Here is a 17,658-nt window from a genome sequence, read left to right as displayed (position 1 = left end):
ACAGCCTCTGACATGCACCCAATGCTGTGCATTGAGGAGCTGCCTGAGCAGTTAGCTGGCATGAAATATTTGTCCCAAAAGGGCAGCGAGCATGGCAATGCAGATGGGATGTCCAGCCGAGGTGAACCTGCCGAGGTGCTCATGTAGGAGTACCGAGAGGCCCTGCCTCCGAAGCGCAGTCCAAAAGGGGAGGTGTCTGGAAATCGGAAGAATGTCTTGTTGTCCCAATTGCACTTCCGGAACTTTCCACTGCATTTGCTGCTACAAAAGCAAAGCCCTATGGCAGGCACATGCCTGTGGATAATGACAGACCCCCTTCGCCTGAGAAAAAAACAGCTTTTCTTCTTCTCACTCATGCCTGTCAGCTCTATGTAATTCTAAACCCTTCATCCCCCCTCCCGCCTGATACCAGCTATAACTGGTACAGCAACTTTCAGAGTATGTGCACACGCTGCAGATCCGCAGCGGATTGGCCGCTGCAGATTCGCAGCAGTTTTCCATGCGTTTACAGTACCATGTAAACCTATGGAAAACAAAATCCGCAGTGCACATGCTGCGGAAAAAAAAGGCGCGGAAACGTAGCGTTGTTTATTCCGCAACATGTCAATTCTTTGTGCGGTTTACACCTGCTCCATAATTGGAATCCACAGGTGTAAAACCGCAGGTGAAATCCGCACAAAAAACACAAAACAAACGCTGTAAATCCGTGCGGATTTACCAAAATCAGTCCGGAAAAATCCGCAAGGCTTTCCGCAACGTGTGCACGTAGCCTCAAACCGCGTGGGACTTCTTTGTTCTTGAAAAGTTACGTATAATGGCACCGAAAGGGATAGATATAAAAGTTGCATATTTACGATCTGCAAGGGTAGAGCTACACGCACTGTGGGTCTTCTAAGCTCCAACTCCATCAGAATACAAGAAATAGATTACTGTGAAGACAGGTAATACTTTAGTCATCACTCTACGAGGTTTTCAGGGTAAGCTGGGACAGGTATGAGTTTTACTAAAGTTCTGAGTCTTTTTGGAAAGGGGAGTGGAGTCCATGTCGTAGCCACTCAGTGAGGTCATCAAGCAGAGCTTATACATTTAGGAGCTGAATTAGGAGGGGGTCAGTCTTTGCCCAGGAAAAGAGCTAACAGCAGCTCTGCAAGCTGCTCTGATGCATTTTGATGTCGCCCCTCCCCCCACCACATGGTTTGCCATGATCTGAAATGATATGAGAGAACGGTGTTTTTTCCACTCTTATCCCTTTTTATTTGTATTTGTTCTGTACATATATATAATTGTCTCATTTTATAATATCTTTTTACACTTTTGTAAACACTGACTACCTTTTGAAGTAAAATATATAAAATTACTAGCTTCGTTTCTCCTTGCTCTATAACATACTGTCACGTCCTCTGAAGTAAATTACACTACTAGTTGGGTTGACTCCTGACACATTTTTAAGTCAGGAATAGGAGCTGGTGGCAGCGGAAGGGTCCTGAGCCGTTGGGAAAACTGGTAGCGACAGACGGCATTGATAATTATTGTTCCAGCCTCAGTGGGATATAGTTATATCACCCTCGCTGCAGTGTGCCCATTAGCCAAGACATAGTAAGGCAGCCTTCTGGCGACTAATTATCCTAGGTGCCAGAGAGCTGCAAGTTCCAAACCGGAACTGGGAAGTGGGATATAGATAAATCCCCTTCAGAAAAGAACCGGGGCCAACCAAACAAACCCGGTTCATGACATATTGGTGTCATTGGTGGGGATGATAAAAATACCCCCCTGGGAATGCTGACAACTGGTGATGTGGATGTCCTGGGGTCATGTGTTGGCTACAATGATGCTGTAGATTTCTTGGGGTCCTGTGTGGGGCACACAGGTGCTGTGGATTTGCTGAAGTGCTGTGTGGGGTACATGTGTGCTGTGGATTTCTTGAGGTCCTGTGTGGGCTACAGGGGTGCTGTGGATTTCTTAGAGTGTTTTGTGGGGTACGCTAGTGATGTGGATTTCTTGGGGTTCTGTTGTGAATTCAGCTTTTGGGCTCCCTCCGGTGGTTGTAGAGGGTAATGCAGTTGTGCCTGGACTGCAGGAGTGGACAGGTGTATCTACTAATTGCAAAACTGACTGGGGTATATAGCTTTGCAGGATCCTTTAGTCAGTGCCAGTTGCCCATTGTTTTTGAAGGATTCACTTCCCTGCTGGTCTCTCCAGTTTGCTGTGCTTTTCTACAAAGATAAGTCCTGGCTTTGTTTTTGCTGTCCACCTGCTGTGGACCTTATTGTCTGTGCAATTTCTTGTTTTGTCTTGTCCAGCTTAGTCTGTGAAAGGATTTTTTTTTGCAGCCAAGCTATTTCTCTGGAGATGCAGATATACCTCCTATGTCTTTAGTCAGATGTGGTGATTCGTATTTTCTGTGGTGGATATTTTCTAGTGTTTTTATACTGACCGCATAGTACTCTGTTCTATCCTTTCTTTTTAGCTAGTATGGCCTCCTATGCTAAAATCTGATTTCATTTCTGCGTATGTTATTTCCCTCTCCTCTCACAGTCAATATTTGTGGGGGGCTATCTATCCTTTGGGGATTTTCTCTGAGGCAAGATAGGTTTCCTGTTTCTGTCTTTAGGGGTAGTTAGATCTTAGGATGTGCCGAGGGGTCTAGGGAGTGTTAGGTACCCCCCACGGCTACTTCTAGTTGCGCTGCTAGGTTCAGGGTTTGCGGTCAGTACAGGGACCACCTTCTCCAGAGTCCGTCTCATGCTGCTCCTAGGCCACCAGATCATAACAGTACAACTGGCCAACAATGAGTTAATTGCATCTCAGAAGAAGGGAAGGAAGCTTTTGAGCCAATTTTTTTTTTCCTTAGCCTGTTTGGTATTTTCCTCCCTCTTTACCTCTGGGTGGCTACGGAATCTAGTATTAACATGAATGTTCAGGAGTTAGTTTCTCGGGTGGATCACCTTGCTGCTAGTGTACAGGGTATTTCAGATTTCATTGTTCAGACTCCTGCCTTAGAACCTAAGATTCCCACTCCTGATTTATTCTTTGGTGACAGATCCAAATTTTTGAGTTTCAAAAATAACTGTAAACTGTTTTTTGCATTAAGACCCCGGTCTTCTGGTGATCCTATTCAGCAGGTTAAAATCATCATATCTCTGCTGCATGGTGACCCACAGGATTGGGAATTTTCCCTGGAATCTGGCAATCCTGCTTTGCTTAATGTTGATTCGTTCTTTAATGCATTGGGGTTGTTGTATGATGAGCCTAATTCTGTGGATCAGGCTGAGAAAATCTTGTTAGCCCTGTGTCAAGGTCAAGAAGCGGCAGAATCGTATTGCCAGAAATTTAGAAAATGGTCTGTACTGACTAAATGGAATGAGGATGCCTTGGCGGCAATTTTCAGAAAGGGTCTTTCTGAATCCGTTAAAGATGTTATGGTGGTCTGAGTGATTCTATGTCTCTGGCCATTCAGATTGATCGGCGCTTGCGGGAGCGCAGAACTGTGCGCGCTGTGGCGTTATCCTCAGAGCAAATTTCTGAGCCTATGCAATGTGATAGAATTCTGTCTAGAGCTGAACGTCAAGCATTCAGGCGTCAGAATAGGTTGTGTTTTTACTGCGGCGATTCTGCTCATGTTATTTCTGATTGCCCTAAGCGTACAAAGAGAATCGCTAGTTCTGTTGCCATCAGTACTATACAACCTAAATTTCTGTTATCTGTGACCTTGATCTGCTCATTATCATCATTTTCTGTCATGGCATTTGTGGATTCAGGCGCCGCTCTGAACTTAATGGACTTAGAATTTGCCAGACGTTGTGGTTTTCCCTTGCAGCCTTTGCAGAACCCTATTCCTTTGAGGGGCATTGATGCTACACCGTTGGCTAAAAATAAACCTCAGTTTTGGACACAGCTGACCATGCGCATGGCGCCAGCCCATCAGGAAGATTGTCGTTTTCTGGTGTTGCATAATTTGCATGATGATATTGTGCTGGGTTTTCCATGGTTGCAGCTACATAATCCGGTGTTAGATTGGAAATCCATGTCTGTGACTAGTTGAGGTTGTCAGGGGTTTCATGTTCAGGTTCCTTTGATGTCAATTTCCTCTTCCCCCTCTTCTGAAGTTCCTGAGTTTTTGTCTGACTTCCAGGATGTATTCGATGAGCCCAAGTCCAGTTCCCTTCCACCGCATAGGGACTGTGATTGTGCTATTGACTTGATTCCAGGTTGTAAGTTCCCTAAGGGCCGGCTTTTCAACCTGTCTGTGCCTGAACATACCGCCATGCGGAGCTATATTAAGGAGTCTTTGGAGAAAGGGCATATTCGGCCATCTTCTTCACCGTTGGGAGCGGGGTTCTTTTTTGTTGCCAAGAAGGATGGCTCCTTGAGACCCTGTATTGATTATCGCCTCTTGAATAAGATCACGCTCAAATTTCAATACCCCTTGCCTTTGCTTACTGATTTGTTTGCTAGGATTAAGGGGGCTAGCTGGTTTACTAAGATTGACCTTCGAGGGGCATATAATCTTATTCGTATCAAGCAGGGTAACGAATGGAAAACTGCATTTAATACGCCCGAAGGCCATTTTGCATACCTTGTGATACCATTCGGACTCTCTAATGCCCCATCTGTGTTCCAATCCTTCATGCATGATATCTTTTGGAGTTATCTTGATAAATTCATGGTTGTATATTTGGATGATATTTTGATTTTTTCCAATGATTGGGAGTCTCATGTGAAACAGGTCAGGATGGTATTTCAGATCCTCCGTAATAATGCTTTATTTGTGAAGGGGTCAAAGTGCCTCTTTGGAGTGCAGAAGGTTTCTTTTTTGGGTTTCATTTTTTCTCCCTCATCTATAGAAATGGATCCGGTTAAGGTTCAGGCCATTCATGATTGGATTCAGCCCACATCTGTGAAGAGCCTTCAGAAATTCTTGGGCTTTGCTAATTTTTATCGTCGTTTCATTGCCAACTTCTCCAGTGTGGTTAAACCTTTAACCGATTTGACTAAGAAAGGTGCTGATGTGACGAATTGGTCCTCCGCGGCTGTTTCTGCCTTTCAGGAGCTTAAACGCCGATTTACTTCTGCCCCTGTGTTGCGTCAGCCAGATGTTTCTCTTCCATTTCAGGTTAAGGTTGATGCGTCTGAGATTGGGGCAGGGGCCGTTTTGTCTCAGAGGAATTCTGATGGTTCCTTGATGAAACCGTGTGCCTTCTTTTCTCTGAAGTTTTCGCCTGCGGAACGCAATTATGATGTCGGCAATCGGGAGTTGTTGGCTATGAAGTGGGCATTTGAGGAGTGGCGACATTGGCTTGAGGGGGCCAAGCACCGTATTGTGGTCCTGACCGATCATAAGAATCTGATTTACCTCCAGTCTGCCAAACGGCTGAATCCTAGACAGGCTCGATGGTCCCTGTTTTTCTCCCGTTTTGATTTTGTGGTCTCGTACATTCCTGGTACTAAGAATGTTAAGGCGGATGCCCTCTCTAGGAGTTTTTTTCCTGATTCCCCTGGGGTTCTTGAGCCGGTCGGCATTTTGAAGGAAGGGGTGATTCTTTCTGCCATCTCCCCTGATTTGCGACGGGTTCTTCAGGAATTTCAGGCTGATAAGCCTGACCGCTGTCCTGTGGGGAAACTGTTTGTTCCTGATAGATGGATTAGTAAAGTGATTTCTGAGGTTCATTGTTCTCTGTTGGCTGGCCATCCTGGGATTTTTGGTACCAGAGATTTGGTTAGTAGGTCCTTTTGGTGGCCTTCTTTGTGACGGGATGTGCGTTCTTTTGTGCAGTCCTGTGGGATTTGTGCGCAAGCTAAGCCTTGCTGTTCCCGCGCTAGTGGGTTGCTTTTGCCATTGCCGGTCCCTGAGAGACCTTGGACGCATATTTCTATGGATTTTATTTCCGATCTTCCTGTTTCCCAAAGAATGTCGGTTATCTGGGTTATCTGGGTTGTCTGTGACCGATTTTCTAAGATGGTTCATTTGGTGCCTTTGCCTAAATTGCCTTCTTCTTCTGATTTGGTTCCGTTGTTTTTTCAGCATGTGGTACGTTTGCATGATATTCCGGAGAATATTGTGTCCGACAGAAGTTCCCAGTTTGTTTCTAGGTTTTGGCGGGCCTTTTGTGCCAAGCTGGGCATTGATTTGTCTTTTTCTTCTGCATTTCATCCTCAGACAAATGGCCAGACTGAGCGAACTAATCAGACCTTGGAGACCTGTTTGAGATGCTTTGTGTCTGCTGATCAGGATGATTGGGTGGCTTTTTTTGCCATTGGCCGAGTTTGCCCTTAATAATCGGGCTAGTTCGGCTACTTTGGTTTCGCCTTTTTTTGTAATTTTTGTTTTCATCCTCGTTTTTCTTCTGGGCAGGTTGAGCCTTCTGACCTTCCTGGTGTGGATTCTGTGGTTGACAGGTTGCAGCAGATTTGGGCTTATGTGGTGGACAATTTGGTGCTGTCTCAGGAGGAGGCTCAGCGTTTTGCTAATCGTCGTCGGTGTGTTGGTTCCCGGCTTCGGGTTGGTGATCTGGTTTGGTTATCTTCCCGTCATGTTCCTATGAAGGTCTCTTCCCCTAAGTTTAAGCCTCGATTTATTGGTCCTTATAGGATTTCTGAGATTATTAATCCGGTGTCCTTTCGCCTGGCGCTTCCGGCCTCTTTTGCTATTCATAATGTCTTCCATAGATCTTTGTTGCGGAAATATGTGGAGCCCGTTGTTCCCTCTGTTGATCCTCCGGCCCCTGTGTTGGTCGATGGGGAGTTGGAATATATTGTTGAGAAGATTTTGGATTCTCGTTTTTCAAGGCGAAAGCTTCAGTACCTTGTCAAGTGGAAGGGTTATGGCCAGGAGGATAATTCTTGGGTTTTTGCCTCTGATGTCCATGCCGTTGATTTGGTTCGTGCTTTTCATCGGGCTCATCCTGATCGGCCTGGGGGCTCTGGTGAGGGTTCGCTGACCCCTCCTCAAGGGGGGGGTACTGTTGTGAATTCAGCTTTTGGTCTCCCTCCGGTGGTTGTAGAGGGTAATGCAGTTGTGCCTGGACTGCAGGGGTGGACAGGTGTATCTACTAATTGCAAAATTGACTGGGGTATATAGCTTTGCAGGATCCTTTAGTCAGTGCCAGTTGCCCATTGTTTTTGAAGGATTCACTTCCCTGCTGGTCTCTCCAGTTTGCTGTGCTTTTCTACAAAGATAAGTCCTGGCTTTGTTTTTGCTGTCCACCTGCTGTGGACCTTATTGTCTGTGCAATTTCTTGTTTTGTCTTGTCCAGCTTAGTCTGTGAAAGGATTTTTTTTGCAGCCAAGCTATTTCTCTGGAGATGCAGATATACCTCCCATGTCTTTAGTCAGATGTGGTGATTCATATTTTCTGTGGTGGATATTTTCTAGTGTTTTTATACTGACTGCATAGTACTCTGTTCTATCCTTTCTTTTTAGCTAGTATGGCCTCCTATGCTAAAATCTGATTTCATTTCTGCGTATGTTATTTCCCTCTCCTCTCACAGTCAATATTTGTGGGGGGCTATCTATCCTTTGGGGATTTTCTCTGAGGCAAGATAGGTTTCCTGTTTCTGTCTTTAGGGGTAGTTAGATCTTAGGCTGTGCCGAGGGGTCTAGGGAGTGTTAGGTACCCCCCACGGCTACTTCTAGTTGCGCTGCTAGGTTCAGGGTTTGCGGTCAGTACAGGGACCACCTTCTCCAGAGTCTGTCTCATGCTGCTCCTAGGACACCAGATCATAACAGGGTTCTGTGTGGGGTACAAGGGTGCTGTGGATTTCCTGGAGTGCTGTGTGGGGTACATGTGTGCTGTGGATTTCTTGGGGTCCTGTGTTGGGTACAGGGATGCTGTGGATTTCCTGGGGTCATGTGTGGGGTACATGGGTGCTGTGTGGAATACACCGGTTTTGTGGATTTCTTGGGGTTTGTTAATTGGTATGGGGTTGCTGTGGATTTCCTTGGGTCCTGTGTGGGGTACAGATGTGCTATGGATTTCTTGGGGTTCTGTGTTGGGTACAGGGATGCTGTGGATTTCCTGGGGTCATGTTATTATTATTATGTATCTATATAGCACCATTAATTCCATGGTGCTGTACATGAGAAAGAGGTTACATACAGAGGTATAGATATTATTATTATTTATTTATTTATATAGCACCATTGATTCCATGGTGCTGTACATGAGAAGGGGTTACATACAAGTTACAAATATCGCATACAGTAAACAAACTAACAATGACGGACTGATACAGAGGGGCGAGGACCCTGCTCTTGCGGGCTTACATTCTACAGGATTATGGGGAAGGAGACAGTAGGTTGAGGGTTGCAGGAGCTCCGGTGTTGGTGAGGCGGTAGCTCCGGTGTTGGTGAGGCGGTAGCTCCGGTGTTGGTGAGGCGGTAGCTTCGATAGTGATGAGGCAGCAGCGGTGTCAGTGCAGGCTGTAGGCTTTCCTGAAGAGATGAGTTTTCAGGTTCCGTCTGAAGGATCCGACTGTGGTTGATAGTCGGACGTGTTGGGGCAGAGAGTTACAGATATCATTGGGGCAGATATCATTTACAGTAAACAAATTTACAGTGACAGACTGGTACAGAGGGGAGAGGACCCTGTCCTTGCGGACTTAAATTCTATGGGATAGTGGGGAAGGGGCAGAAGGTAGGGGCGAGGCGGCGGCTCTGGCGATGTGGCAGAATGGTTATTGCAGGCTGTAGGCTTTCTTGAAGAGATGGGTTTTCAGGTTCCGTCTGAAGGAGCCGAAGGTGGTCGATAGTCGGACGTGTTGAGGTATGGAATTCCAGGGGATGGGGGATATTCGGGAGAAATCTTGGAGGCGGTTGTGTGAGGAATGAATAAGTGTGGAGGAGAGTAGGAGGTCTTGGGAGGATCGGAGATAATGTGAGGGAAAATAGTGGGAGATTAGTTCAGAGATATAGGGAGGGGACAGGTTGTGGATGGCTTTGTTGATCAGTGTTAGTAGTTTGAACTGGATTCGTTGGGGAATTAAGAGCCAGTGGAGGGATTTGCAGAAGGGAGAAGCAGAGGAGTAGTGAGGAGAGAGGTGGATTAGCCGGGCAGCAGAGTTGAGGACAGACTGGAGTGGTGCAAGAAAGTTAGCAGGGAGGCCACAGAGGAGGGTGTTGCAGTAGTCGAGGCGGGAGATGATGAGGGCATGCACAAGAGTTTTGGTAGATTGTGGGCTGAGGAAGGAACGGATTCTGGCAATATTTTTGAGTTGAAGGCGACAGGAGGTGGCAAGAGTTTGGACGTGCGGTTTGAAGAACAGGGCAGAGTCAAGAGTTACCCCGAGGCAGCGGATTTCAGGTGCGGGAGAGAGCGTGATGCCGTTTACCATAATAGATAGGGATTCTGGACAGCAGAGATGTGACATCTGGGCCAGAGAGGTAGATCTGAGTGTCGTCCGCACACAGGTGGTACTGGAAGTCGTGGGACTTTATGAGTTGTCCTAGGCCAAGAGTATAGATGGAAAAAAGTAGGGGCCCTAGGACAGAGCCTTGAGGGACTCCAACAGAGAGAGGGCGGGATGAGGAGGTGGTGTGGGAGTGGGAAAAGCTAAATGTGCGGTCGGAAGGGTATGAGGCAATCCAGGACAGGGCAAGGTTTTTGATGCCAAGGGAAGAAAGAATCTGTAGCAGTAGGCAGTGATCGACTGTGTCGAAAGCAGAGGACAGGTCAAGAAGGAGGAGGATGGAGAACTGTCTGTTAGCTTTGGCTGTAAGTCATTAGTAATTTTTGTCAGGGCAGTTTCGGTGGAGTGGTGGGGGCGGAAGCCAGATTGGAGGTTGTCAAGGAGTGAGATTAGAGGTGGGAGGAAACTTGAGCATGGACATGCTGCTCAAGGAGTTTTTAAGCAAACGGGAGCAGTGATATGGGGCGGTAGCTGGGCATAGCAGTTGGGTCAAGGTTAGTTTTTTTGAGGATGGGTGTGAAGGTGGCATGTTTGAAGGCCGAGGGGAAGGTACCAGAAGATAGCAACAGGTTGAAGAGATGGGTTAGGGCTGGAATGAGCATGTTAGTGAGGTTGGCGAGCAGGTGGGAGGGGATGGGGTCAAGTGCACAGGTGGTGAGGTGCGATTTGGAAAAGAGGCGAGTAAGCTCTCCTTCAGTGATGTTGGAGAGGGAGGTTATTAGGAAGGGCAAAGGTCTGGTATATGGAGTGGTTGGGTTGATGGAACAGTAAGGCTGTGTTCACACTTTGCAGATTTTGCTGCGGATCCGCAGCGGATTTGACCGCTGCGGATCCGCAGCAGTTTCCCATGAGTTTACAGTACACTGTAAACCTATGGGAAACAAAAAACGCTGTGCACATGCTGCGGAAAAAAACGTACGGAAACGCTGCAGATTACATTCCGAAGCATGTCACTTCTTTTCTGCTGACTTTCACCTCCTCCAATAGGAAACTGCAGATGAAAATCCGCAGAAGAAACCGCAGTAAAAACCGCGATAAAAACGCAGTAAAAACCGCGACAGGTTTTCTCTGCGGATTTTGGAATTCCGCTGCGGAAAAATCCGCAGTGGAATCCACAAAGTGTGAACTTAGCCTAAATGTATGCCTTGTTTGGTCGATCTTGTTTTTGAAGTAGGTGGCAAAGTCCTCGGAGGAGATGAGGGGAGTTGGAGGTGGCAGTGGTGGGTGGAGGAGGGAGGTAAATGTGCTGAATAGTTGTTTTGGGTTGTAGGATAGTGAATATACAAGGTTAGTGAAATAGGTCTGTTTAGCAGAGGTGAGGGCTAATTTGAAGTCAAATGTAGCTTGCAGTGAAGTCGTCTGGCAGGCATGTTTTCTTCCAACGCCAATCCGCAACCCTGGATGTTTGTCGAAGTTTTTTGTGAGATTGCTATGCCAAGGTTGCCTATTGGTTCGTCGCACTGTGCCTTGCATGAGAGGGGCGACTGAGTCTATGGCTGATGTGAGGGTGGAGTTATAGAAAGCGGTGGCGCTGTCCGTGTCGTGGAGTGAAGATATGGAGGACAGGGGTAGGAGAGTCTGAGAATGTCTAGGTGTCCAAGGTTTCTGCGCTGGCCATGGGGGGCAGGTGAGGAGGACAAGGATGAGAAGGTGAGTAGATGGTGGTCAGATAGGGGGAAGGGAGAGGTTGTGAGATTAGATAAGGAGCAGAGGCAGGTGAAGATGAGGTTTAGTGTATGTCCCTCTGTGTGGGTGGCTGTGGAGGACCACTGAGTGAGTCCAAAGGATGAAGAAAGGGCCAGTAGCTTGGAGGCTGCTGGCTGGCTGATGTCAGTAGGGATATTAAAGTCACCCATGATGATGTGTGGGGAACATGGGTGCTGTCAGGCGCGGACTGGCCCAGGTGGCAGGAATGCATTTGCCCCCCGGGCCGGTACCTAAGCAGCTTCACAGGGCCGCTGGAGGACTAGCAGTAGCAGTGATTGCAATACATAGCGCCACCTGTAGTGCGCGGTGGCGTCATCCTGCCAGCAGCCGACATGTAGGCTGCAGGGGTATGTGATGAGCAGGCTCCTGTGCGGCGCTGCCACTCTGAGGGAGAGAGCCAGCAGCCAAGATGAAAGGTCAGCGACTCAGCATACCTTCTGTGTGTGCACGGAGCTCCGGCTTCTCCTGCTCTTATCTGCTATCCCGGCAGAGAAAAAGAGACGGGGAAGGTGCCGGGACAGTGCAGAGCTGTGAGCAGGAGAAACAGAGGAGCTGCACATGGACATCAGCCGCCCCTGCACCACAGAGGAGATTGATGTGTGTATGAGCCTGGTATCTGGTGTGTTGTGTATGTGATGGCTGCATGTGTGATGGCTGCGTGTGTGTGATGGCTGCATGCATGTGTGTGATGGCTGCGTGACCAGGGGCGGATTATAAGAGGGTCAATATTGGCGGTAGCCCAGGGCCAAGTGGTGTGGGGGGGGCCCTGGGCTACCGCACAGATTGCCCGCCGCCATCAGGGCATTACTGCCCGTGCCCTGACTGGCGTATCATTTATGGGCCCGGTTGGCAGAGAGAGGGGGCCCGCATCGGGCCCCATCTCATCTGCTCACCGGGCCCCTACCGGCGGTTTCCTATTGACGTGCGGGCACGTGCCCGCACGTCAATAGTTAACAACAACAACAGCCGCCAGCCAATTGGTGGCTGGCAGCTGAAGTCGGCCGCAGGCGCACGTGCAGCGTACACTTCGTGCTTCTGACGTCATTGTCAGTCGCCAGCGAATGTGCGCTGCTGGAGGGAGCTCGCCGCCTGGAGCGCTGGTAAGGTGAGGAGAACTCAGTTTGTTGTTTTGTTTTTTTTTGTTTTTTGCTAACCTAACGATTGCTGGACACACTGGAGCAGATGATTGCTGGAGACACTGGGGCAGATTGCTGGAGACACTGGGGCAGATTGCTGGAAACACTGGGGCAATGCTTGACACACTGGAGCAGATTGCTGGACACACTGGGGGTAATATGCTGGACACACTGGGGCAGATTGCTGGACACACTGGGGGTAATATGCTGGACACACTGGGGCAGATTGCTGGACACACTGGGGGCAATGCTGGACATACTGGGGCAGATTGCTGGACACACTGGGGGCAATGCTGGACATACTGGGGAAGATTGGTGGACACACTGGGGGCAATGCTGGACACTCTGGGGCAATATGCTGGAGATACTGGGGCAGATTGCTGGACACTGGGGCAATATGCTGGACACTGGGGCAATATGCTGGACACTGGGGCAATATGCTGGACATACTGGGGCAGATTGCTGGACACTGGGGGTAATATGCTGGACACACTCGGGCAGATTGCTGGACACACTGGGGGCAATATGCTGGAGTCAGACACTGGGGCAGATTGCTGGACACACTGGGGGCAATGCTGGACATACTGGGGCAGATTGCTGGACACACTGGGGGTAATGCTGGACACTGGGGCAATATGCTGAAGATACTGGGGCAGATTGCTGGACACTGGGGCAATATGCTGGACACTGGGGCAATATGCTGGACATACTGGGGCAGATTGCTGGACACACTGGGGGTAATATCCTTGTCACACTGGGGCAGATTGCTGGACACTGGGGGTAATATGCTGGACACACTCGGGCAGATTGCTGGACACACTGGGGGCAATATGCTGGAGTCAGACACTGGGGCAGATTGCTGGACACACTGGGGGCAATGCTGGACATACTGGGGCAGATTGCTGGACACACTGGGGGCAATGCTGGACACTCTGGGGCAATATGCTGGAGACACTGGGGCAATATGCTGGACACTGGGGCAATATGCTGGAGACACTGGGGCAATATGCTGGACACTGGGACAATATGCTGGACATGCTGGGGCAGATTGCTGGACACACTGGGGGTAATATGTTGGACACACTGGGGCAGATTGCTGGACACACTATCTTGGGGCAATGCTGGACACTCGGGCAGATTGCTGGACACACGGGACAATATGCTGGAGTCAGACACTGGGGCAGATTGCTGGACACACTGGGGGCAATGCTGGACACACTGGGGCAATATGCTGTACATACTGGGGCAGATTGCTGAACACACTGGAGCAGATGATTTCTGGACACACTGGGGGTAATATGCTGGACACACTGTCTGGGGGCAATGCTGGACATACTGGGGCAGATTGCTGGACACTCTGGGGCAATATGCTGGACATACTGGGACAGATTGCTGGACACACTGCGGGTAATATGCTGGACACACTGGGGCAGATTGCTGGACACACTGGGGGCAATGCTGGACACTGGGGAAGATTGCTGGACACACTGGGGGCAATATGCTGGAGTCAGACACTGGGGCAGATTGCTGGACACACTGGGGGCAATATGCTGTACATACTGGGGCAGATTGCTGGACACACTGGGGGTAATATGCTGGACACACTGGGGGTAATATGCTGGACACACTGGGGGTAATATGCTGGACACACTGGGGGTAATATGCTGGACACACTGGGGGTAATATGCTGGACACACTGGGGCAATATGCTGGACACACTGGGGCAATATGCTGGACACACTGGGGCAATATGCTGGACATACTGGGGCAGATTGCTGGACACACTGGGGATAATATGCTGGACACACTGGGGCAGATTGCTGGACATACTGGGGCAATATGCTTGACACAGTGGGGGCAATATGCTGGACACACTGGGGGTGATATGCTGGACACACTGGGGGTGATATGCTGGACACACTGGGGCAGATTGCTGGACACACTGGGGCAGATTGCTGGACACTGGGGCAATATGCTGGACACACTGGGGTTAACATGCTGGACACACTGGGGGTAATATGCTGGACACACTGGGGTAATATGCTGGACACACTGGGGCAGATTGCTGGACACACTGGGGGCAGGACTGGAGGCATGGGCAGAAAGTAGATACGGGGCATGATTGGAGACACGGGGCAGAATGAAAGACATGGGGCAGGATTGGATTATGGGGCAGGATGGAGACAGATGGGGCAGGATGGGGAGATCATATGGAGTAGAATAGATACTCATGAGGGCAGGATGCGAGAACATATGGCTGGAGCCAGGAATGAGATATACGGGGCCAGGATGGGGAATATTATTATCATAGGGGCTAATTAAGGGATATTATTACTGCAGTGATGTATTTATTTTATTTTTTGAGTATACTGTTTTAAATGGGGGGGGCGGTCCGGTTACTGTGCAGAGTGACACTATGTCGCCTTTTTTTCTTCATGTGGTGTCATGTAGAAGTTGTGAAAAATTAAGTAATGTGTTCTGCAAGCGGAGCTCGAGATAACTGTGTTATTTCCTGCAGAAACGAGTCCTGGCTGGAAGAAATGATGGCGGTCTATGCCGGATGAAAGATGAAGGAGTTCACCTAGAGACGTCACTGGTGAGTCAGTGTTACCTATACACTGACACTATACACTGTATACTATATACAGAGGTCTGTGTACAATGTCACCAGTGATCACTGTATTACCTATACATTATATACAGAGCTCCTGTGTATAATGTCCCCAGTGATCACTGTATTACCTATACATTATATACAGAGCTCCTGTGTATAATACCACCAGTGATCACTGTATTACCTATACATTATATGCAGAGGTCCTGTGTACAATGTCACCAGTGATCTCTGTATTACCTCTATACAGATACTGCATACTAAGTGCAGATCTCCTGTGAATACTGACACTTATGGTGATAGTATTGTGTTTTTTTTTATTACTGATCAGTACTGTAGTAGTCAGTCACTATGTGGTGGTAATATGTGGTCTGGAAATGGTTTTGTGGTATTTGTTCCTTGTATGTGCTATTTGGTCACCAAGTGGTGGTAATATGTGGTGTTGACATGGTGCGGTGGTATTTGTTCCTTGTATGTGATATTATTCGATCACTGTGGTTGTAATTTGTGGTCTGGTCATGGTGCGGTGGTATTTGTTCCTTGTATGTGATATTGGTCAAAATATTCCTCAATTGTATTGCATATTTTAACAAATATTTAATAGGTTACAGTAGAGTAGGGCCCGGCCATTTTTCTGGAATAATCTGGTTCAGGTATATCATGACCCCCGTCACATGACCCCCGTCACATGACCCCAGTCACATGACCGGGGGGCCCACAGTGTATGAACAGCCCGGGGCCCTGGCTACCCTTAATCCACCCCTGGCTGCCTGTGTGTGTGATGGCTGCCTGTGTGTGTGCTGGCTGCCTGTGTGTGTGCTGGCTGCCTGTGTGTGTGATGGCTGCCTGTGTGTGTGATGGCTGCATGTGTGTGATGGCTGCGTGTGTGTGATGGCTGCGTGTGTGTGATGCATTTGTGTCAGAGTTGCATGTGTGTGTGATGGCTGCGTGTGATGCATTTGTGTCAGAGCTGCATGTGTGATGCTGCGTGTGTATGTGTGATGCGTGTGTGTGTGAGCTGCATGTGTGTGTGCTGTGTGTGTGTGAGCTGTGTGCGTGTGTGTGAGCTGCATGCGTGTGTGTGTGAGATACGTGCGTGTATGTCATTATGTAGTGGGGCTGTGCGTGTGTGTCATTATACAGCGGGGCTGTACGTGTGTGTCATTTTACATTGGCGCTGTGCGTGCATGTGTCATACAGTATGGCTGTGCGTATGTGTCATTATACAGTGGGGCTGTGTGTGTGCCTGTCATACAGTGGGACTGTGCGTATGTGTCATTATACAGTGGGGCTGTGCGTGTGCCTGTCATTACACAGTGGGGTTGTGTGTGTGTCATACAGTGGGGCTGTGCGTCATTATACAGTGGGGCTGTGTGTGTGTCATTATACAATAGGGCTGTGCGTATGTGTCATTATACAGTGGGGCTGTGCGTGTGCCTGTCGTTACACAGTGGGGTTGTGTGTGTGTCATTATACAGTGGGGCTGTGCGTCATTATACAGTGGGGCTGTGTGTGTGTGTCATTATACAGTGGGGCTGTGCGTATGTGTCATTACACAGTAGGGCTGTGCGTATGTGTCATTATACAGTAGGGCTGTGCGTGTGTCATTACACAGTGGGGCTGTGCGTGTGTGTCATTACACAGTGGGGCTGTGCGTGTGTGTCATTACACAGTAGGGCTGTGCGTGTGTCATTACACAGTGGGGCTGTGCGTGTGTGTCATTACACAGTGGGGCTGTGCGTGTGTGTCATTACACAGTGGGGCTGTGCGTGTGTGTCATTATGCAGTGGGGCTGTGCGTGTGTCTGTCATTATACAGTGGGGCTGTGTGTGTCTGTGTGTCATTGGTGCATTCACTCTTTCATTTTATGTGACTGCAGACTTGTTCATCTCACATTGCTCGCAGAGCTGTGGTTATTTGGCGGGTCTCTGGCTGTAAGTTTGTGATTTGCATACATGCGGTCACATGCCGACAAGACTTGCATGACGAATGCAACTGTATTGAACAAGGCCCAAAACAGTCTAGTCGAAATGTGGCTGGGAATATATATATCGCATGCTTGTGGTCACAAGACCACCTGTTGCCGGCACCAGAGAATCTTCACAGCGCACAGTGCGCACCATATGAGGATTCACACATAGTGACTGTAGACATGTAGCATAAGATCCGACAACCCCTTTAAGGATGAGCAGCTCCTCATAGGCCACTGCTGTGTGCTTGCCCCCAGGCCAAAATTTGCCAGTCAGCCCCTGGGTGCTGTGTGGAATACACTGGTGATGTGGATTTATTGGGATCCTGTTTTGGGTCCAGGGATGCTGTGGATTTCCTGGGGTTCTGTGTGGGGCACACAGGTGCTGTGGATTTCCTGGAGTGCTGTGTGGGGGGCATGTGTGCTGTGGATTTCTTGGGGTTTTGTTTTGGGTACAGGGATGCTGTGGATTTCCTGGGGTCATGTGTGGGATACACGGGTGCTGTGAGAAATACACTGGTGATGTGCATTTCCTGGGGTCCTGTATTGGGTTCAGGGGTGCTGTGGATTTCCTGAGGTACTTTGTTGGGTACACGTGTGCTGTGGATTTCTTGGGGTCCTGTGTGGGGCACACAGGTGCTGTGGTTTTTCTGGAGTGCTGTGTGGGGTTCACGTGTGCTGTGGATTTATTGGGGTCCTGTGTGGGGTACAGTGGTGATGTGGATTTCTTGGGGTCCTCTGCTTGGTACAGGGGTGCTGTGGATTTCCGGAGGTATTTTGTTGGGTACACGTGTGCTGTGGATTTCTTGGGGTCCTGTGTAGGGTACA

This window comes from Ranitomeya imitator, chromosome 1 (assembly GCF_032444005.1).
Source record: "Ranitomeya imitator isolate aRanImi1 chromosome 1, aRanImi1.pri, whole genome shotgun sequence".
Lineage (NCBI taxonomy): Eukaryota > Metazoa > Chordata > Amphibia > Anura > Dendrobatidae > Ranitomeya > Ranitomeya imitator.
Note: the sequence above shows the minus strand (reverse complement) of the source record.